The 23,363-nt window shown below is 32.1% G+C and overlaps 1 protein-coding gene across 2 annotated transcripts in view; it reads right to left on the reverse strand.

The window, feature by feature from the left end:
• Positions 1-23,363, reverse strand: part of LOC123011542 (serine/threonine protein kinase OSK1-like) — a 249,753-nt gene that overhangs the window by 167,977 nt on the left and 58,413 nt on the right. The window lies entirely within an intron of this gene.

Below are 23,363 nucleotides of genomic sequence, written 5' to 3' on the forward strand. Positions count from 1 at the left end.
TTTTTTATATTCTGATAACAATATTTGAAGATGATTCTTGGAATATTGCTACTACCCATAAAACTCCTTTACATGCCTTTGTTACAAAATCGTATTAGTTGTTTTCATCACAATTTGAGTTGATATTTTAAACAAAATAAATGATGCGGAGTTTTAAAAGTGGCAATTTTCTTCAGAATCTAATATTTCATTTTACAAAATATCATTCAAATAAAAGCTTAAAAATATATAAATTCTTTGTTTCGCTGGAACCGAATTTTTATTTCGTAGCGTTGGTCCTCTTCTCGGTCTTATCAAATTCGATTAAACGGGACTGTATAGCTAATATGAAATTTAGAAAAGTACCTACAGTTTTTTTAAGTGAAATTTACAATGTAAAACTTATTTGATTATTTACAACTCTAGAAAACAATATATTAAATACTTTTGAATTAATTACTTTCATTTTTTGACACTTCTTGATAAACAAATTTAATAAAAATTCTCTTTAGTTTTTAATCTTAGCAAAATTCTGTGAATATATTTTTTATAGGTACAAAGGAATACCAATACTTTATTAACAAAAAATGGTGGTGCCAAATTCAAATTTGCACGCACGCGTTGAAACCTCTTGCGGCGGCCCTGGTGTCAAATGTATATTTCATTACTTTTCACATTGCCATCTTGGCTTATACAGGCAACACTGTTGCAATTGAGCTGAACTAATCGCTACGAATTATGTTATTATGATTTGTTCTACTTAAAAAAAAATAGAAGATATGTTTGCTAGGGGGTGTAGAGGTCGTTAAGAAAAAACTTCGAAAATCAATCTCTGAGAGGGTAAAATGGGATCTAGAGGGATTTAAACGAAGACATAACCAAAAAAATTTGGAAGATATTATGTTCCTTAGAGGATTTTTAATTTTTGACTTTAGTATCAAAATGCCAGAAGGTGGCAAATGTCAAAAACAGACGGAGGTCATGTTGTGTTCTTTATTCACCACCAACAAATAATAAAAAATAAACTTTTTTTATTTAAATGGTTTCAAAACACACTTAAAAATTTAAAAATCAAAATGTCATAATGACGTTTATGCAGGGTGCGCCAGAACTCGCGCCCCAGAAAAACATGTCATGTAAGGTAAGATAAAAGGAACATGGAAAAAATGTTATCTATAAAAATTTCGAAGTTATGAGAGTTTAAATTTTGCACTTTGACTCTGTTTTTAACTGTTGAAAAAGTAATTTTCCAAGTTTTTTTGCTACAGGCTATTAGAAGAGGAAACAAGGAAGCTGTATCCTAAATTGTAACTCTGTTCAATGTTATTTGTCGCTTTTATTGACACCTTTATTAAATAATTGTAAAAAAACATACTGGGCTGAATATAAAGTATGGAACCAAGCGGTTTTATTTTTAATCATTTGCCTCCAGAAAATAATAAATAATATAAATTAAAGTAATATAAAAAATGTGATCGTATTTTGGAAACGAAATTTTGTTTTGTTTTTGAGTTATGCGATTTTTTTGTCAAGATTGCAATTTATGTGAAAACATTTTTTTGAAATAATTAAATACAAAGGAGATAGTTGGAATCCTTAGAGAATAGCTTTTATAAGAAAAAATTATTTTATAGTGGGTTGCCATTTAAAAAAATAATTTTTTTTGTAGAACTCAAATACAAAAGGTAATTTCGAAAAAAATTATTCTTGTTAAATCATCACAGTTTTATAGTACTTTATCACTAATTAAATAGTTTTTTTTTCAAAAAATAAATAGTTTAAGCAAAAAATGTTTGGTTACATACTTTTTATTCACCTGGTATACAAGATCACCAGTATTATTAAATAGACATAAAAAAAAGTCAAATGTCAAAAAATAAATGTCAAAATTTTTTGCCAGAGAATTTTTTAAACATTTTTTTCATGTTCCTGGTATCTTATCTCACTTGAAATTTTTCTCTGGGGCACGAGTTCTGGCACACCCTGTATATCTTCATGTAACAATATTATATTACGTTATTAGGAGTGAAAGAGATAGTTATGTGGCGAAGCTGAACCATATAAACTCACTTTTACTCCAAATAACATATACTATAGTATCCGCAAATGTTTTCAGATCAAGAGTAAAGAGCAACATAATAATTATTAAGTAAATGAACAAAATAATCAGGACGCTTTGCAATGAAATCATAAAAAACGTCAGGCGTCAGTTTCCGAAATTGTGTTGAGATTTTCAAAAGTGTTTATTTGATTTAACTAATGAATAATTAGTGTAGTTTATAGCAAAATATCAAATGCTGATAATCTACACTGTACCTCTCCAGAAAATGCTGAAGCAACTAAAGAGACAACATTGGTAAATGTCAAAGTAAGTGTCAAGTGAAAGTGAAAAACGCTTAGGCAAAAAAAGTGTTTTTACTCCATGTCTGCAATACTTGCCTTATTTAGTCATAAAAGACTCATTTTTCTGACGTTTACGGACAAATGATATTATTCAAACTACACGCGTCCGTGAAATCAGTTTTGTTTATTCAAAATTCGACAACTTCAATTTATTGGTTTTATTTTTGTTATTAAGCAAAAACGTCTTCTTTTATTACTAATTTAAAAGTTATTGCTCTACATCGTTTGCAACTGCATGCAAATTTCCAGGCTTAAGCCTGTCCACCGCAAGTCCGCTGGGTCTCGCTACGGTCACATTTAATTTCCCTTGCGGTTTTACATCACCATAATTCTTGTCAAATTTAAAATTCATAAAAATGCATACTACATACAATATCTGAAAGGAGGGGACGCAGGGGACGAATCAAGCGAGGGAATTCGGTGATCACATTAACAATGAGAGTGAAATCTCATTGCGTCCACTAATTACCTTAATGCTTTCAATATTACGGGATACAACTTCACGTTAACTTTAACGATCTTATAATTTCATTTAAAAGGGATAATGTGAATAGGAAATAAGGACGGCCGAGGACCTTATAATTTCCGAAAAAGTAACGATTTTTTTCTGGGGCGCGAGTTCTGGCACATTTTTGACAGCTACGATATCTGATTTTTACAAGATATTTGTGCAGTTTCGTCTATGCAGTGCTGAAAAATACCTAGAAAATTTTAGGCTTTCAGAAACTCCGAAAAAATAGATACTTTGTGGTAAATAAAGTCCATTAATGCTGAGAAAAAATCCCGTACACATTTATCTAATTAGTAATTAGTATTCAAAAATAAACGCAATTAATTTTTTCTTCAGCATGATTGTTATCAAAGCCATGTGGCTTAGACCCGTCATGTGTTGACAAATCGAAATTTGAATTAATCGAAAAACGGTCTTCGACCAAAAAATTTTGAACATTATTTGTGCGTTGGGTATTTTATAACGTTCAGTTTTATTAAAACTCTCAGCTTCGCTTCGAGCTTCAATATTAAAACTTGACGCTGCAAAATTATAAAGTTTGTTTTTTTTTAATGGAAATGCCAAACAGTCTTAACATAGGCACCACTAGTAAATTCATTCATGGTAATTTTAATAAAGGAAGTTGGCAGTTCCGGTTTTTTGAATTAATTTGAAAACAGTGTCATTAAACGTCAACACAAAAAATCGTCTAAGAAAATTTAGAGGCGAAACACCAAAAAAGGAACAAATTCGGTACCAGTAAAACAGTTTTTAGAAATTTGGAAACGAATAATTCGCAAGCAGGAAGTTAGAAAAAAGGCCCGTTAAAATGTAGGCGCAATTTGTAATGCAGGTTTACTAAACATTCTCAGTTTTTAGCAAGAATTGACAAGAATACAAAATAAACATGAATGAGAAAGAAGCTCGGAAAGAACGCAATTAAATTAGTGTCTTGTGTATCGTTTTTGAGGAACGAGTTGAAAAAGTAACAATTTTGAAACTAAAACTGAAGAAGAATTTATAAAATGCATCAACTTTGAATTCATTTCAATAAATTACATAAAATTTATTGCCGATCATCATAATACCCACTTGTATTTTTTGCTAAATAACTTTTTTCTGTATAAACATCCTTTTTCATTAAAGTTTTTATAGCAAGAACCTCATTTTTGTTCACAACATTGTACTTACTTGCAGTGTGTTTGTATCAAAATTCTTAGCACTGAATTCTGTCTTTAGACCTTAGGTAATGATGTATGTCCTCAGGTATTCAATTATAGTGCTTTCAAAGAGCAAACAGGCACACAAGATTCATAAAAGTCAAAAGTTTGACAACATCTCAATTTGAAAACAACCATAATTTTTTAACAAAATTTCTAGGGACAAAAACAAAGAGCAAACAAAATTTGTTGCTATGGAGGCAAACTGCTACCAATTTTTTCACCAAAATTTTGACTTGGTAATTTCCATTTAAAAAAAAAAACAGACTTTACCTACCCCACATATAATGTAAATAATTGTTAATTAATAGCTCTTACAAAAATTCACAAGTTAATCGGAAATTGAAAACAAAGACTTCATTACTGAAAAAACTACATTGAAATTTCCATAATTTCGTGTTTCTAGATTTTGCTATATTTTTTATTACGGTATTTAGGGTGTCTCTCCACCCTTCACATTTTCGACAGCCACACTTTGTTTTACTACTTATTCAGGTGAAATTTCTAACAGATTGGCTGCCATTTCGAGTAGATTAAAATTATGTTTCAAAACACGCAACAAAATTGATAACAAAATGTTTCGTTGTTATTTAGGCCGTATTTCCCTCTCGATTAATTGTAATGAAAAGTTTTTTGGTTCATGATGATGGTGACTGATGAGCATATCCGTATTCCACGTATTCATTCGGTCATGACTTGTTCTGGCCAGGTTAAAGTCTGCCGGTTTTGCGTCCGCCTTCAGCTGACCTTGTCAAGATGACACGGTATTTTTTAGCCTCCCGTTTCCTAGACGCATACAAACGAGCCCATATTTCAGGCCGCTGCAAAAGATCTTTCTTGAAGGTGATGTTGCGCTCGACCGATTCGTTAGCATCGAATTTTGCGTAACGCGACATTAATAACTTACGAATAACTGTAGATAGTTCGAATTTGTTATAAACATTTTTTCGCCTTACTTTATAGAAATAGCTATTTACGTTATTAAACCGGTAGCAACATTTTTTGGCCGCGCCAGTACTTTACAGGTCGAGCCGTATGACGAGGCCAAACTGCAATGATCACTTTCAAGTTAAACAAAAATTCATAAAAACAAAAATTTAATTAGCGTTTACATAGTTACATAGTAGAAAGGCTACCATCCAGTAGATAGACTACGGCTGGTGGTAGACTACTACCGGACTAGGCCGTTAAGTTTTATCTACCGGACTCATTTGTAACTATGTAAACGCTAGTTACCAATTCAGTATCCTAAAAATGATATTTTTTGTATACGCCTCGAAAACAGCTGTTTTAGGGACTCATTTGAGTCCCTAAAATGCGTCTTTTCCGGACTCAATAAAATAGTACGCAAAACGGTTATTTTAGGTACTCAGTCCCCAGATTTTGCGGACTAAAAAATAAAATTGGTTACTAAGGTAACGAATTTTTTTTAATTAGTAAGAGGTGTGAATTCGTGTTTTGGGAACTTTAACAAAAAAATCTTGTAGGCACCACGTACGCAGAAGGTTTTAGGTGACTCCTCTCATTACGATTCATCCCCTAAAACTCTATTTTGCGTACTTGATATATAAATAGCTATTTGCTCCCTAATTTAAGGGTGTCCGCGACCAACGATTCGAGACGTTAGTATATTGAAAACAAGATTACTCTCTTAATATGCAACAGAATTTCATGTATTATACATCAAAACAAAGGTTTTTTAAATCTACAGGCCGATACGTTAAGATTTTTCTAAAAAAATTAATACTTTTAAAAAAAGAACAAAAATGCATAAATGGTGAACTTGAAAACAACTTTACTCAGTCATTTTTCAAGTAATCAATTTTGGTTTTTGTAAGATAATTTAAAAGAATATTCTATAGGCCGATACGTTGGATTTTTTTAAAAAAAGTGTTTAGTTTTTGAGATATTGTGATTCGTTTTAGGGTTTTGGTATTTATTACAAAATATTAATTCTTAACAAATTCAACAAACACCATGTAATAAAACACTGTTGTTTTTAAAATATTAATAAATATAAACTCTGGTGCATAACTATAGCACCACCTAATTGTTTTGAAATTTTATTATTTTTAAAATAATTATCTAAAGAATATTAATTTCAAAAAATGAAATATGATCAAATATTTATTGTACCAGAATATAATGACATTTAAACCTTTAATTTTGAATTAATTCCAAAAAAACATTTTTTTCCGTGGTACATAACTATAGCACCAGATAAAACTCAAATCGAAGAAAATCAATTATAAAAATCATATTCAATATTTGAGTCTCCATTACCTTATGACGTTTCTGTCATTGTGTATTAATTCATTATTGTCAAAATGCCTCGCGGTAATTACCTTACTGAACTTGAAAAAGGTAAAACTTTGGCTCTAAGAGAAGAAGATGTCGGAATTAGAGCCATTGCTCGTAAAATTAATCGGTCCCATAAGGTCGTGATAATTTTCCTGCGAGATCCGGAGCACTATGGACAAAATAAGAAGGGAGGGCCCAAAAAGAAAATTTCTCCACGTTCTGCACGTCGGATTGTCAATTTAGCGAGTAATTCTTTAAAAAGTTGTAGTGCCATTTCTAGTGAAATTGATGCCAACGTCTCGCGATGGACCGTCTGGAGAAGTTTAAAACAGAGTCCCCACAGTCAGAAATTAAAAACTGCCCCGAGACTACTTCAAAGGCACAAAAATGCACGACTTCAATTTGCACGAGACAATATGCATCAAAATTGGCAAAAAGTGAAAATGATGATTTACCTTAAAAACTTACAATTTTTTAATTACTGACGACAATTACGAGCATTTTACTTAGATGATATTCTCGGATGAAAAAAAATTCAATATGGATGAACCTGATGGGTTCAACTCGTATTGGAGGGATCTAAGAAAAGAACCCCGATATTTCTCAAAAAGAAATTATGGTGGTGCAAGTGTTAAGGTGTGGGGAGCATTTTCTTATAATGGTGTTCTGCAAATTGCATTTCCACCTTCACGAATGAACAGTGGAGAATATATTGAAGTATTGGATGGTCATTTGATGCCATTTTTTGAAAATAATCATAACGCCCGAATTCACGTTAGTAGGGAAACACTACGATGGCTAGAAGGACAAGAAGTGCGTGTTATCGAGTGGCCGGCTTGTTCGCCAGATTTAAACCCTATCGAGAATCTTTGGGGAGTTCTTGTTCGTTCGGTATACAAAGAAAATCATCAGTATGAAACCGTCGCTGGTCTGAAGGCAGCCATTAGAGAAGCGTGGAATAATTTGGATGAGGAGCTTCTTCATAAACTGGTTGAAAGCATATCCCTAACAGAATGTTTGAGGTCATTCGTCAAAATGGACGAGTCACTCATTATTAAATTAAGAATATAAACTGTATAATTGCCTTTTTTCAATTTGAATTTTATGTGGTGCTATTGTTATGCACCAAGGGAAAAATGAGTTTTTTCCTAATTAATTTATAATTACATGTTTAATTTTTTTAATATTCTGGTTCAATAAATATTGAATCATATTCCATCTTTTGAAATTAATATTTTTTAAATAACTGTTTTAAAAATGCTTCAAAAAATTTAAGTGGTGCTATAGTTATGCACCAGAGTTTATTTTGCCCAAAAATGCCTCCTAGTTCATTGCTTTTGCCACTAGAGGCGTTGCCAGCGCCGCTTCTGTGGAGGATCGAGGGTCTCTACCTGCCCTTGTACCAACCCAAGCAAAGGACGGATTATGGTCATCTTTATCATGTAATTAGCATAATAATTTTCAGTTATTATTATTAGAAAACTAGAAGCAGAAACATTTGACGTGAAATGAGAAAATAAGGTAATTTTGTTGGAATTGTACTTCTACCGAATCTGCCGTGTTTAGTAGACCTGACCATTTTTTTTCGATAAAATGTGTGCCTTGTTGGGATCTAAGATTATTTATTATCTCTGAGAGAGTTTTAATAAATAGCAACAATAATCAGACAAAATAATTTATCATACAACAAATTTACACYTATTATTAATTAAACAWATTTCGCCACCATAGTAACTAAATTGACTTATCCGTTCTGAAAAACTGTATTTTGGGTATTGAGTACCTAATATAACCATTTTTCATACTATTTTATTGGGTCCAGCAAAGACTCAGCTTGTTTCGAGAGCGTATACAAAAAAGTTTATTACTTTTAAACAAATGCTCGCCAGAAGTCTAAAACAAATAGTTTTTTAGCGAGGCAACTATGAAAAAAATCATTGACAAGATCGTTTCGTTTTGTAATTTATCGTTGTTCTTCATAAAAAATGATTCGGCCTATCACAATCTTTTTTGTTATAAGACATAACTATAAATGAAAACTTCGCATTTTCCTACGGTTAGTGGTACCCATAAAYGTGGTTAATGGCAAAAAATTGTAATGGAAAACAAGGACACTTTTAAACTAAAAAAACCTAGTTAAAAAAAATCATAAATGCCCCTCCAAAGAATATGAATTTTATAGTGCGCATTGTAAATTTGATATTTAGATGTACAGACACGGAATTTTGGACGATTTGTCATTCGGTTGACATAAAATGTAAAACTGACTTTATGTGCATTTTTTTTTGATTTTTGTAGTTTTTATACTGACAGCTAAATAAAAATAACAATAATTCAAAATAATAATAATAATAAAAATATAAATATGTTAAAAACGTTGCAGTACGTACTGCAACTGCTGGCATTCATTACTGTATGTATTAGGAAATTGACGCCAAAAATAAATTTCAACGAAAACTTTCAAGTCTTAGATCCAAACGTCAATGATAATGACACTAAAGCGTGGCTTACGTTGAAATTTTTTGAACTTGATGTCCAATTTTCAGTCCACAATTGCATAAATTTGTAATTTTTTCCATTGTAAAAATTTTTATTTATGGAATTATATGTTTTGTTACCCCATACAAAAATTTAATTTCCATGGAAAATGGAACATGTGAGTTTTCTAATTTAATAAATATGTACAACCTATCAGGTAGATAGAATAATTATAATTAAATTTTTTTTAAGATCCAAAAGTCAAAACAATTTCTAAGAAATTTCAGGAGCAACTTCCACAAATTCAAGGCATAAAAATATTAGCGAACTGATCTTTTACTTTTATTACAATTTATTACTCTTACTAACCCAACCCCTGAACGCAGGTAAAGACTGTGTTTGGACCCTGTCTAGGGTGTATTGCTGGTTGCTTTTAAAAAAGAATAATAAGTGCTGAAAACCGACTTGCCCGTTAACTTCCGGACAGCCTTAAAGGTGCAATGTATCTCTTTTCCTCCATAAGGAGGTAAAGTAATTAGTAATTACTATGACAACTTACATAAAATATACAAGGTGTGGCAGAATTCGCGCCCCAGAGAAAAATGTCATGCAAGGTAAGATACCAGGAACATGAAAAAAACGTTAAAAACATTCTATCTATAAAAATTTCGAAATTATGAGAGTTAAACTTTTTTGACTCTATTTATTTCTGTTGGAAAAATATTTTTTTATTTTTTTTTGCTACAGGATATTATAAGAAAAAGAATAAATGGCAAAAATTAAATCTCAAATTTTTTTGATAGATAGAATTTTTTAAACATTTTTTCCATGTTCCTGGTATCTTACCTTGGTTGAAATTTTTCTGTTCTGACACACCCTGTATATATAACCCAAATTCTTCGTAACTCTGAAAATGGTTGCTTGTGTTTTGTTAGGTATTTTCAGAGTCTTTGTTTCCCGTTGTTACGAGAAACTGGAGAAGAGAAAATAAAATTAAATATATCTATACTTATTAGGAAAGACCATTGCAAAAATATTTAATAAATTTAAGTTAGTGGTTCTGAAGCTCATAAATTAATTGACAAAATTGACTAACACTTTTCTTTAAAATGTTTAGTACTTATTTAAAATCATATTGTTGTCAACATTTTTTAAAAATTTAGTTAGGTACAATCAAGTTCATTGCTATTGCATTTGAAAGTATTTTTACATTCTACTCGTTGTATTATAACTGAATATTTACTCGTACTTTAAAATTCTCAACCCTTTATATGAAGAAATAAAAGTACAGCGGCTATTTGTCTTAAGAAAGTTGTAGCGGTCACCAAAAAAAAAAACTGCAGCGGTCCAAGTTGCAGCGGGTAATTAAAAAGTAATTAACACTAATGACCTCATTACCACTTATGACTAGCCTAATTATTAGCATATTCTACTCACCAGAAGTATTGCACAATTACTTTGCTTAGTTGTAAAGCTGTTATAAATTATAAAAACTTAAGCTTTAAGCAAGAATGTTCTTCTCTGATAGAAACCAATTATTTTTTACTATTTAGTATACAGGGTGCGCCAGAACTCGCGCCCCATAGAAAATTTTCAAGTAAGGTAAGATACCAGGAACATGAAAAAAATGTTTAAAAAATTCTATCTGTCAAAAAATTTTGACATTTATTTTTTGACATTTAACTTTTTTTTATACCTATTTAATGATACTGATCATCTTGTATATGTTTTTTTACAATTATTTAGTAAGGGGACAGAAATTTTGCCAATAAAAGCCACAAATAATATTGAACAGAGTGACAATTTAGGATATAGCTTCCTTGTTTCCTCTTTTAATAGCCTATAGCAAAAAAACTTGGAAAATTATTTTTCCAACAGAAATAAATAGAGTCAAAATGCAAACTTTAAACCCTAATAACTTCGAAATTTTCAAAGATAATTTTTTTTTAACATTTTTTCCATGTTCCTGGTATCTTACCTTATATGGCATTTTTCTCTGGGGCGCGAGTTCTGGCGCACCCTGTATAATGGCATATTGTTATTAGGAGTAAAAGTGATTTTCATGATAACATTTGTTTTTTGTTGCTCCACCTCATTTTATTATCACACCGCACAAAGTCAAATAAAAACAATACATATAGTTACCAATTCAGTATCCTAAGAAATATAAAATATTAACCAATGGCTGAGTTTTATGGTCACATTTCATTTAAACTTTTTATGTGTCTAATTAATTAAATACCTAAACTCACTTACATCAAAATCTTCATCAGATGTAATTTTATAGCAAAATTTTTTGAAGTAATTATCATTTCGAAATGATTTTCGATTATAATTACTTAGCATTAGCTAACTATGCTTAGATTATCCGATTCATTTTACAGTACGTCCCCGGATGGGAAACTATTTTTTATTTTTGATTTTACATATCGTTGATAAAAAAATAAAACCACCAAGATGATGTAATTTAAAACGCAAAGAATAGTATATTAAGCATCAAGAACGATAAGGTCATTTTACCGATCGAAGACAATTGTTTGGATGCGTAGCATCCAAGAAAATAATAAATGCGAGCCTAAAAAATCTTCTCTACCGTATTTTATATAAAATTTTTTTCATTACTAGCACATTTATTACCCTGAAATACAACGGTGAAAAATATAACCCTACGTTTATTTACCCACCTCTAATACATTATAGCCCTTGGTCTAATAAAAACGATTATTGACAACTTCTCGACAAACTAAATAATGGTGTCTTTTACAGCTAATAGTGAAAAAAATATTCTTTTCTTTGCAGTTTTGGCATAAAATGATGATATTTTTTTTTCCTCTGGTAAAGACAATCCGGGGATATACTGTAGGTAGATAACTTCTATTCGAAAAATAATTCAGATACAATAAAAAGGTAGCTATATACAAAATACAAACGGACCATTATTAAAAAATTAATTAATTCAAAACTTTCAAGTGATAGCAAAACATCCTTTGGAATAAATAAATGTTCCAAATTTGGAAAATGGCATTAACTCCAGTAAAAAAATTAGACAAGTGAAGCCCATCGATTGCAAAACAATCAGTAAAAAACTTATCAAAAAAAGAATCCACAGTGTCATCTCATTTCAGCACTGGAAATTAGTTCGACAGACGCTGGAAGATTGAACGAGCACAGAAAATAATAAATCTGCCGTACGCGTTTGTAAGCTACCCGTAAAATTGAATATGTTCTTGCCTTCCAATGCGGTTTTCTGTTTTCCTCTCCTTTGCTGGCCATACTGAACATAAAAGTGTCAGCAAAGAATGGTTACAGGAAATGCTTAACGAAACGGATAAAATGTCGACAGGCAATTAGTTTGCAATGTTTCAGACGCACCCCAAATAATTATTTCACGTTTGACTTACAAATAAATAAATTTAGTCTTCGACACTGCCAAAATTTACAATTGAGTGCAAAAAAAACGCAAATAGATTTTTTTATAATTTGGCCTTTTTGACGTTGTCTTTCTCATAATTCACAATCTCATAATTGTCAGGCATCTTCCAAACTGCTATCAAGTTTTTCCATTTCGTTTTTAACACTGACTATGACACTGCATTGACAAAACCACCAAATGCGACATTTCTTTTGATAGTTTTCTAATCTATTTGGATACAACCTTTTTCACACTATGTAAAATTAGACAATTTTGTTTTTGACAATTTGCGTTTTTTTGCGCTCAAGTGCACGGTTTTTCTCCCGTTTAAGAAAATTTTGACAACTGTTTGGTATTTCTCAATACGAAACGTAAGATTATTTTTAACATATTTAAAGCAATTTTAAGCCTTGTTGAGTCTAATTCGAAGAATAAAATGTTGTATTCAACTCGTCTTTGTGTAAATCGGTTCATTTATTCCACCTCGTGGATGACATTATTGATATTATTGATCTTAGTGGGTAGTGCAACTTGATGCCTTGATTACCTTTATTATATGTTTGACTATTTACAGGGTGATCTAGTTTGTAACTAATCATCGGTATCATTACCTTTGAATTTATTGACAAATAATTTCGGTTTATGAAAGCCAATTAATATTTAAATTAAACTTTAATAACACCAACAAGAACATAATAATAATTTAAGTAATATTTTATAGCCGCTCCATTTCTTTTGTATAACTGCCTCTAACCTTCTCGGTAATGAAGCAACCACGTTTGAAGCGTGGTTTGCAGCAAATTGATTCCACACTCGTATTTTTGCCCACAAATCTTCAACGTTTTGTGGACGAAAATTATTGCTATGATTAATTTTTTTAACCATGCAACCCCAGACATTTCCTATTGGATTTAAATCCGGACGCCTGGAAGGCCAAGCTAGAACTCGAACATTGTGTTCCAGCATCCATCGGGCATGTTGGTATATAAAATCTTCAGCAAATTCTATTTCAACTGACGGTAACATAACATTTTCTAAAATGTTAACATAAGACCGTGCATTAAATCTGGGTCCAATATTTGCGCACACACCAACACCTCTGGAGCTCATGCACCCCCAAACATTTACTACCGAAAATCGACCTGTTTCTTGTACGCGCTGTGTATATTTTTCTTCATAGCGTGTGTTTGGAGGTCTATACACTCTTGTTTTACCATTATTTTTAGATTGGAACACCTTTTCATCAGTAAAAATTACTTGATCCCAAAAATTTAAATTTTCAAAAGAGTTATTATGCTTTCTTTTTAAGCTACGCTTAATTGTGGCGTTGTTATTAATCGAAGAATAATTTAGTTTTCTGAAAAGATTGACACTTCAAGTTTGACAATATATCTATCTATCTATTTCCTAGAATTTTTAGAGGTAACAATAAAGTTTAATTTACAATAGAAAATTTACTACTGCCCGACTTGCAATTGCCGGCACTGTACATATTTAATTTATGAATGAACTGGAGACAGTGCAAAAGTGAAACATAAATTTAGGATACTTTCAAGTTAAACAAAAAATTCATAAAAACAAAAATTTAACTAGCGTTTACATATCTACAGTTATAAAAATACAGTACTCTACTACCGGCCGGAAGACAATTCAGTATTCTAAAAAGTTCTATGTTTTATCCAAGTATTACATTTACTGAAATTTATAATCCATTTCTCATTTGAGAAGTATGCCTATTAAGTAATGATACTAAACGAATGCTTTCTGCCCATCGGCCCAACCGGTAGTCGGCAGTAAGTATGTACACTCAGAAAAGTTGAAAATGTATATGTATCCATAAACCATCCATAAATCCATAAAAGCAGAAAAAAATCCCAAAAGCAAGAGAAAATTTATTTATCTTTCCATTCAGACAGAGTAATGACGTTTTAAAGTTACAAATTAGCTCGTTTCAGTATAACACACCGTATGACATATTTTACACACCGTTAATTATAATAATTATTATTAATGAAATAAAATCCCATGACAAGATTTACTTAAAAGAAATGTTGAGGCTAAATGCAAAAGCATTTTTATTACTTTCCCCTCGCAGATGCTTTATAACTGCGGTTAGGTAGGAGGACCCAAATAATGAGGGTCGGTTTATGGACACGTCATTTTAAACTTTTCTGAGTGTACACTTCTATTCAAAAAAAAAAGCGTACAAGTAGTGAGCCCAATTTTGGCTGGATTGTCATATTGTAAACTTATCTTTTAATCGTTGTTACTTAGAAACCTGGAACTAAAACCTTGCTGATAGCTGGATTATATCGAAGTTTTTAAGGTGTAAGACAGCAAACCATATTTGGTCATCGCGCCGGTTTTTGCGTTCACTACAGTTAGTCTACGGAGCATTGAGTGAAGTGCCTGGGCAAAAATTTAATCCTTCGCTAAACTTATATATATTTATTTTCCACAATTCTCCATAGTTCGTTTGCAGTAGGAAGCCTGACATTCAGTTTATTAGACACTTCTTTTGCCATATGGCCTCAGACGTTTTCTATGTAGTTGAGGTCGGGACTTCTTTAAAATAGTGCTTCAGTTCTTTTACACCTAGACCACCCATCTTCCAACTTATTAGTAATGATCACACTCTTGTTAATGGTATTGTATGTCATGGTATAATTCAATTGTAAATAGCAATTGAAAGCAATTTTCACACATTTGACATACAAAATGTGAAAATGTCAGTACAGTATGTAATACGTTTTCTTGGAAACGATTAATAAATATATCCTATTTACTAGAGTTCCTATATTTGAAGAGTTGGGACACTGAACGTCAAACCGAGCCAATTTTGTATTATGTGGATAAGGTATATACGTTCTCTCCTTTTTCATTAAAATTTTTCGTAGCAACTAATGTCAAGTTTGTTTCAAAAATTATTTTAAGGTTATAAATATTTTCCCATTGACAAATTGACATAATTTTTCGTCAGATTTAGTCAGGGACGTAGGAGATAAATAGACATTGAGATGCGGCCAGACAGGAAAAAACTATGTGAACAAAAAGTACACACTACAGTAAAACAATTGGTGCATGCAGCATTTACCATGAGTAATAAAAACTTGATAGTGTCTCCAGAAAACCTTTTAAAACCTGAAAATTACAAAATTAGACCTGACCTGACCTGATAAAATAAAATACTCCATACAACCAAAGTCCTTGATCTTGTTAAAAGCTTCCCCTTCGTTTTTGATAAATCTTATTTTTGGGTCCCACTCTTCATTTGGCGGGTTTTAAAGAGGTTTCACTTGTCTTACACTGTCTCGAGCGTTGGGGCAAGGTGGCACAAAAAACTACTCACAGTTTCTTTATGTATTAACACAATAGGACACAGCAGAATTAGTCAGAATGACCAAGGACAGAGGTCAATTTTTATTTGACAAATTTATCTGACTTTATGTGAAATTTTACCAAAACGCCACTGATTTGTATCCCATTTTATTGTTACTATGCGTCAGCCGACGTATATAAAACAAAAATTAAAAAACTGACATTCAGTGTCCCAACTCTTCTAATATAGGAACTCTACTATTTACAATAGTCCTCAATACGTGTGAATAGAAGTGTACATACCTACTGGTAATGACATACTACCACAATTATTCATAGTGTAGAATATATCAAAATCACGAATATAATTTAATGTCGATGTCGTAGTAAATCTTAAAAACAAAAGCATCAGATTTTTAAAGTAAGTAATTCAAAAGCGGTAAATTTCTCACACTTCTTGTGACAGGATTGTGATTTATATTGTTTTGGCATGACACCATACCAGTTTTATAGATCAGGCCGCAAGATGAAGTTCGTCCAAACTCAAATACATATTTTAATTTCACTTTGAAAAAAAAAATCTTATCTGTTTCTAAAGAAGAAAATATACCCCGTCAAAGAAAATGGTAGTTTTTTAATTACAGTTCTGTTTGCTGACGATGCCTTGTCCTTCTCCTTTGAGAATGTAATTAGCGTGCGAAAGACTAATTAGTGGAGAACGGCACCGTCCCGCGGGCCCTTTTCCCATTGTCTGTTTGAAAAGTGCATCCATCTGTGCAGTGGCAAATAACGTAAAACCAAGGGAATTATAAGCGTAATCTTTGCGAAAAGCGTCTCCAAACATGCGGCGTTAATTATGTTTATTGTTCATTTGGCCGCCGACGGCGCAATAATAAAATCCTGGATCCTCGTCGTCGTTCAAGTGGAAACGTCCACATGCACCTGGACGTCGTCATCCGTCGCCATTAGCTTATCGATCTGGATGTTTTGATGGCCGTGGAGGTGAACGTTCGAGGGACGCAGTCGTCAAAGATAGCCCACACTTCGTGGTGGACTCGGTGATTAAGCGAAGGTGTGATGTGGACGTCCATGCGTAAAATGCATAATTAATAATGGCTGACTCCCACTAAGTTCCACGTAGAGCACTAATCCGGGCAGATATCGCTTAATCCGGCAATGATGGATGATTAGAGCGAACATAAATCCGCATTTGCACACGGTTTCGATTCCTAAATGCGATATTAAGCACAGTTTATAGCCGGTACTCGTCCTGGCGTACCGCGGCGAGTTTATGAGCCTGAATTTGTGGATTTGATAGCCTCGTCCGTCGGTGAACGTGACCGGAGCGGTCACCCCTGGAGACAGACGCTCCACATTTGCCTCGACCAAAGGCAATTACTTCAGATTGGGAGAACCGTATTTTCCCGTAATACACATTCAATTCCGGTGATGACGCAAACCATCGACACTAAGATATGCCAAAATCACTCCATCCTACATCAACGTGACGTTTTAAAATAATAATCATTTTTAACTAATGTACCTACACTTCGATTCAAAAAAAAACGCACCTACTATTTCATCGTGTAAATGAGATAATTTTCAGACCTGTTTCTAAGGTTCCTTTTAAAAATATTAGAATTTGTGTATCACTGTCAGTTTGTCAGACATAAATCATTTTTTTCATTGAATGTCACCTCCGCAGACAACAGAAGTAATAAGAGCGTACATTGTCACAAAACTAGAAGAAGGTAGGTTAATTAGGTTAGTTACACGAAAATTTCATCTGAGACTTCTGTTTTTTAAATTAAGCAAGCAAAACAGTTGTTAATCGTAAAGTAAATTTTGAAATTATATTATTAATGGTGGTGGTGGTGTAAAAAAATGCTTGCTATAGCGCTATAACTCTTTAAGCTATCGACTATAAGTAAAAATCGAATTCTCTAAGGAAATATTTCTCTATACCGAAAATTCTGTAAGCTTAAAGTCTCTATAAAGTTATGGCGAGAAATTTGCTGACCGTAAAGACTTATAGTCTCTATAACGATATATTGTCATAGTAACAATGTCACTCCCCAATAATTTATTATAAGTACTTCTCTTCGTATTTCGCCAGTGATGCTAATTTTTTTCTCTTATAATTATTGGTATCGTGTAAGTTAATAATAGGTACATAGTTAGCAATATTGCACTAATTGCATTATATTTATTACTAGCTGTTGCCCGCGGCTTCGCTTGCGTGGTGGTTTGACATCCACAACTATTTCAAAACGCAGAAGAAGAAACTTAGTAACAAAATATAGCAACAAATAATTTATTATGAACTTCGTAGTAAAAATAAAAAAGTCCCTCTTTTATAACTTATTTAAAAACCGTAAAATTTTAAATCTTATTTCATGGATATTACTTAACAATGACAAATTTTGATACAAATTTTCATTCCATGTTTAACTATACATATTTATACAAACTTTTATCCTTTATTTGACCCCCTTAGGAAAAGAATTCTCCAAAATCTTGAAACACGTGCTATCTTGTTTTTAACTGAACACCCAAATACCAATTTTCATAGATTTAACTTAAAAAAACGGATATTTTACGAAGTTTTACCCTTGTTCAACCCCCTTGAGGGTGAAATATCCAAAAATCCTGAAACACGTATTACTTGATTTTTAATCGAAAGCCTAAATACAAATTTTCAAGGATTTAACTTTATAAATGACATATTTTAATACAAATTATCATCCCTGTTAAACCTCCTAGAGGGTGGAATTTTCAAAAATCCTAAAACGCGTGTTTCTTTATTTTTAACCGAAAGCCCAAATCCCTATTTTCATAAATATAACTTCACAAATGACGAATTTATAAATATTTATACAAATTTTCATCCCTTGTTTTGACCCCTTAGGGATAGAATTCTCCAAAATCTTGAAACACGTGCTATCTTGTTTTTAACTGAACACCCAAATACCAATTTTCATAGATTTAACTTAAAAAAACGGATATTTTACGAAGTTTTACCCTTGTTCAACCCCCTTGGGGGTGAAATTTCCAAAAATGGTAAAATACGTATTTTTTTATTTTTAACCGAAAACCTCAATACCAATTTTCATGGCTATAGCATTAAAACTTCGAATTCACCACCCCATTTAACCCCCTTAGGAATTAATTTTCCAAAAATCCTTTCTTATTGGATGCCTACGTTATAAAAGGTATCTACCGTAAAAATTTGAAATTTCTGTCTCCAGCGATTTAGGCTGTGGGTTGATAGGTTAGTCAGGACAAGCCTCTTTATATATATAGATTGTTTGACATCTAACTTACGAACTGCCATGCGACATACGTCCTCAACTAGCACGACTTCTTGATCTTAAGTATGTATGTACTTTACTTACCTACCTAACATAAATATAAATTTTGTAAGTAGAAAGTGTTTTATTAAAAAAGGTCCTAGATAAAACGTCGTATTGAGTCGCACATACCTAATAGCTATAATTCACGAGGATAGTATATTATTTGGCTCGCGTATAAACTTCATCCTCGTAAATTATAGCCTTCATTATGTGCTCGTTAAATAATATACTATTATGCAAGAAATAACACTAAAATGTAAGTCATTTATTAATATTGTAAACTATACATTTATTTCCTTTTTTGTATACTTATTTTTTAATCTGCAGTAACGAGATTGATAAAACCGTAGGAGAACAACACAATTATCAATTTTATAATTTTTCTAAAAACGCATTACCAAGGCGAACAAAATAAATAATCAGCTTAAATTCTGTGTTGAAGGAGAAAATAAATTGATGGCTTGTAATATAAGTCGCTTCATAATTTGCGACATTGTCTGGAACAGATGCATTCAATTCCTCCGCCTTTTTATACTCATATAAGAGCTTCGAAAAAATTGTATGCTGTAATGGACGCCGCCGCCGCCATGTAATCGAGAATCGAGTCGACTAGTGGGGCGGCTAGAGTGTTTACACATCTTGGCAGTCACGCAGTCTGCCACCCTTTTATGAATAATTATGATAGCTTTAATTAAATTAGTGCCTTCACATTCCGGATATCGAGCCGGAAAGCTTCTCAGTTGCGTTTAAACAAGGGTAGTGTATCCGGAAATTACTTCCATTTTGGAAAAATCCAACGTTTAAAAAATATAAAGCTTTGATCGTTGATGATGGCACGAACCTCAGGTATTAAGAACTGATGCACATCGCAAATGAACGACATAAAAAATTCAACAAAGTGGCTCAATTTTCTCCTTTGTGCGATTTTAGCTTTAATTAAAAATTAAACGCTCAAAAATCTGGGACCATTGTCCATTTTTAATTTGCTGGTGGGAGTAATGTGAATGAAAAATACGACTTGACCTTCATCTCTCTTTGCCGTATTTGACACTTTCTGACATTTTGGTACAGTTGCAGCCCTTTTGACATATTATTTGCTAATAAAAATTCGTAAATTGTAAATTAGGTTTTAATGAGGGATGACAATGTCATTGTCAATTTTTAACAAAACAGAGCAGTTGCTTTTAAGATTTTTTTAACTGAGCCTAACAAAAGAGAAAAACTTCGTTTTGCCCAACAGTAGGGTCAGGTGGGGCAATTGCAATAACGGGGCAATTGTAATAACGTACTAAAGATGTATTTCTTTAAAAGAAGCCGGTGCTAATATCACTCCTTTACTTCATCAAGTTTAAGTGATACTGTTTTACCAACAGACAAATGAGTGACGTGTCATTTCATAAAAGACATGGTATACCGGGTGGGGCATCCGTTACGCCCAAAAGGAAAATCCCCACTTCTAATTAAATAAAATTGTTGAATTTTTTCACACTTACCTAGGCAGTAAGGTACATTCTCTAATTTTTTGGTAATTTTTCATTCACAAACAAAGCCAAAAAAAATAAAAAGTAATTTTACCTACGCCTACGCAAATTCACTTCCTATAATTATAGTTTACAAAATCAGAAAAAAAATTCCAATTAGATTTTGAATTAAACGCAATTTTCCATCTTAACTTTGAAAATCATATTTATTTATGACCTGCTACTTGTGCCATCGTAAATTTAGGTGACAATGGGGAACTGCAGTTTGGGTAAGATTCCAAGGTTAACACTTTAAAGCGGTCGGCTACCAGTAAATGATTCTCTTGTTGGCAAATTATACTATTTTGTCACAAATCACGGGTCTGGTTTGTGTTTAAATAAAAAAAGCGATTATTTGGATAACCAAGTGAAAATTTGAAATTGTGATATCAAAGTTTGATGCGCTGACAGGTACAGATTCATTTAGTGTAAAAATTTTATAGGTAAATTAACAGAAAGTATTCATAAAACACACAAGACTGTTACGGACTCATTTATTATCCAAAAAAAAAAATTCTCAAATTATACCCTATCAATAATTAGTTAGGTATATGAAATATCGCCAGTTTTAATTAATTTGAAGTCGCGATTTATCAAGTGCGCGTAACCGATGCCCCACCCTGTATAAATGTTATTTTTTGAAAAGTTTCTAACTTTGGTTGTGATTGTCTGATCTCTCTGAAATATAAACTGCTTTTTTCTTTTTTGTTTCCCTTTTTTATTTTTATTACCCCAGAATCCAATCTAGAGACACTGTTACTAAATGCGATATGAATATTACATTTGCCCCTTTACACCAGGTAAAGGTTCTTTTAGACCCTTATTTTTTAAGAAAATATTTTTTCCCATTACTAAATACTTAAAATATTAGCCTAATACAGAGTGTTCCGTTTTTAATGTTACAAATTTAAACACGTGATAGAATATTCATTTTTAAGACAAAAACATGTATCGAAAAATATTAAATAAATAATGTCATGGTCGCCCGACAATCAAAGGTGATCAAAATTCGGTAATGTCGTTTTTTTTTATAGCCGCCCATATTTTTGCATCTTTAGCCATTGTTTAGCCACAATTTTATTCTTATTTTTGTAATCGAGACCTCTTTCAAGGAAAGAGTTTTGCTTGCAGCATTTCTTATTGGCGATTGACGATTTTATATAAATTTTAAGTAATTTAACATTTTTAAAAGGCAAATAAAAATTACATTTTATGGGCTAGAATTGTTTTAGTAATGCGATATTTATCTCTACCTACTAAATAATCTACATTTAAAATTCCGTTAAAATTCGTTGGCAAATAACAGAGATATTAGATTTGAAATCTTAGGTGGGACACCTGTGTAGACCAATTGGTCAAAGGTATACGGAGCAATAAGTTCGCAAAATCAAACAAAGTGGACGATTTTCAAGTTCTTGAGGGTGGATAAGTGCGCGAGGATTGGAAATATGTGTCATAATAGAGCAAAAACTCGTAGCATTAGTAGATATAATTATTTTTGTACAATTCATATTAACCGTCAGTAATTCCGGTTTTAGGTTCAGATTCGTATTTGAAAAACGATTTAGAAACTTTAGTTTCAAAGCATTTTACATAGACAAAATTTTGGATTTGTTAAAGTGTCTTAGTTTTCGACTGCCGCAACAGTACTAAAGTCAAAAATTAAAGTTTCTCCCTGCCATTAGGTTTTTCTACGATTGTTATAACAATATACAGGCTGCCCCACCTAAGACTGTGTAAAAGAAGAATCTGTCTTACAACTGAACCCTACTGACCAATTTTTAGCCAAGAATTCTACTCTTTCATACAGAGAAAACATCATGAAAAGTAATCCCTATTAAATGTGATTTTAACATGGCTATAAAATGCTAAATTATTTAAAATTTATATCAAATTGTTTATTGCTAATCAAAAATGCTATAAGCAAAAAAACTGTTCTCCTTTACGTATTTTGTTTTGTTGTACCCTTCCTTCCCAGCGTTTATTAGTTGCGCTATTTTTCGTTAATAATTAAAAATCATTTAGTTTTTCCTTAGCCACCTCCGAACTTAATTACAATACATTTTTTACGGGGAAAAAATTAAACGCTATGGGCCAGTTTCATAATCGAATTAAAGAGACCTTAAAATTAATGTTGGTTTAGAATGTGAAGTTTTTGTCAACAAGTCCGTCGAAATCAGCACATTCAAAACGACATTTAATTTAAAGCTCCTTTAAACAGGACCTAAGGCCCAGTTTCATAATACTTCCTTTAAAGTCCCTTTAGTTAAAGAATATTTAAAAATTAAAGTTTCTTTAAAGCGACTTTAAAGTTATTGCATTTCATAATAGAAAAATATAATCCATTTCATTTAAATTGGCATAACAGTAGGCCATGATTGTGTAAACTGCGCTTTAAATGTGAAAAAGGCTTTACAATTAAGGAACTAAATTTGTCACTAAAAAAAGTGAGGTTAAGATGGTTAAAATTTTATTTTTAAAGAACCCTCTTTCAAAGGTTTTCAGAGAGAGTTTTTCTCCATAAAAAGTTTCATCCCTTTGTAGGTGTAGTTTTGACACCAAAAACATACACTATTTGCTTTGGAGAAAATATAGACTTTCGTTGATAACAAATRGCTTCCTGAAATTTCAAAATACGTTTCATTCACACCGGAGAAGAAACACAATTTGTTTTCCGTGAAAGTTGCAGCCAAAAGGGGTTTGGATTTTTTCATTARAAATGTAGGACAAAATTGTGAATTTTTAAACAATGGTAAAGTTGTTGCGATCGGAGTGGAAATCTGTACAAAATGAAGCCTCGCGTACCGAAGCTTGAAAAATCGTGTTTTGCCGTGGATAAATTCAAATTCAAATTGGTATATTTGATTCCATTCCACCTAAAATGCCTAA

The sequence above is a fragment of the Tribolium madens genome, unplaced genomic scaffold, assembly GCF_015345945.1.
Source record: "Tribolium madens isolate multiple individuals breed KSU strain unplaced genomic scaffold, Tmad_KSU_1.1 Scaffold_91;HRSCAF=231;Tcas5.2_LG7, whole genome shotgun sequence".
Lineage (NCBI taxonomy): Eukaryota > Metazoa > Arthropoda > Insecta > Coleoptera > Tenebrionidae > Tribolium > Tribolium madens.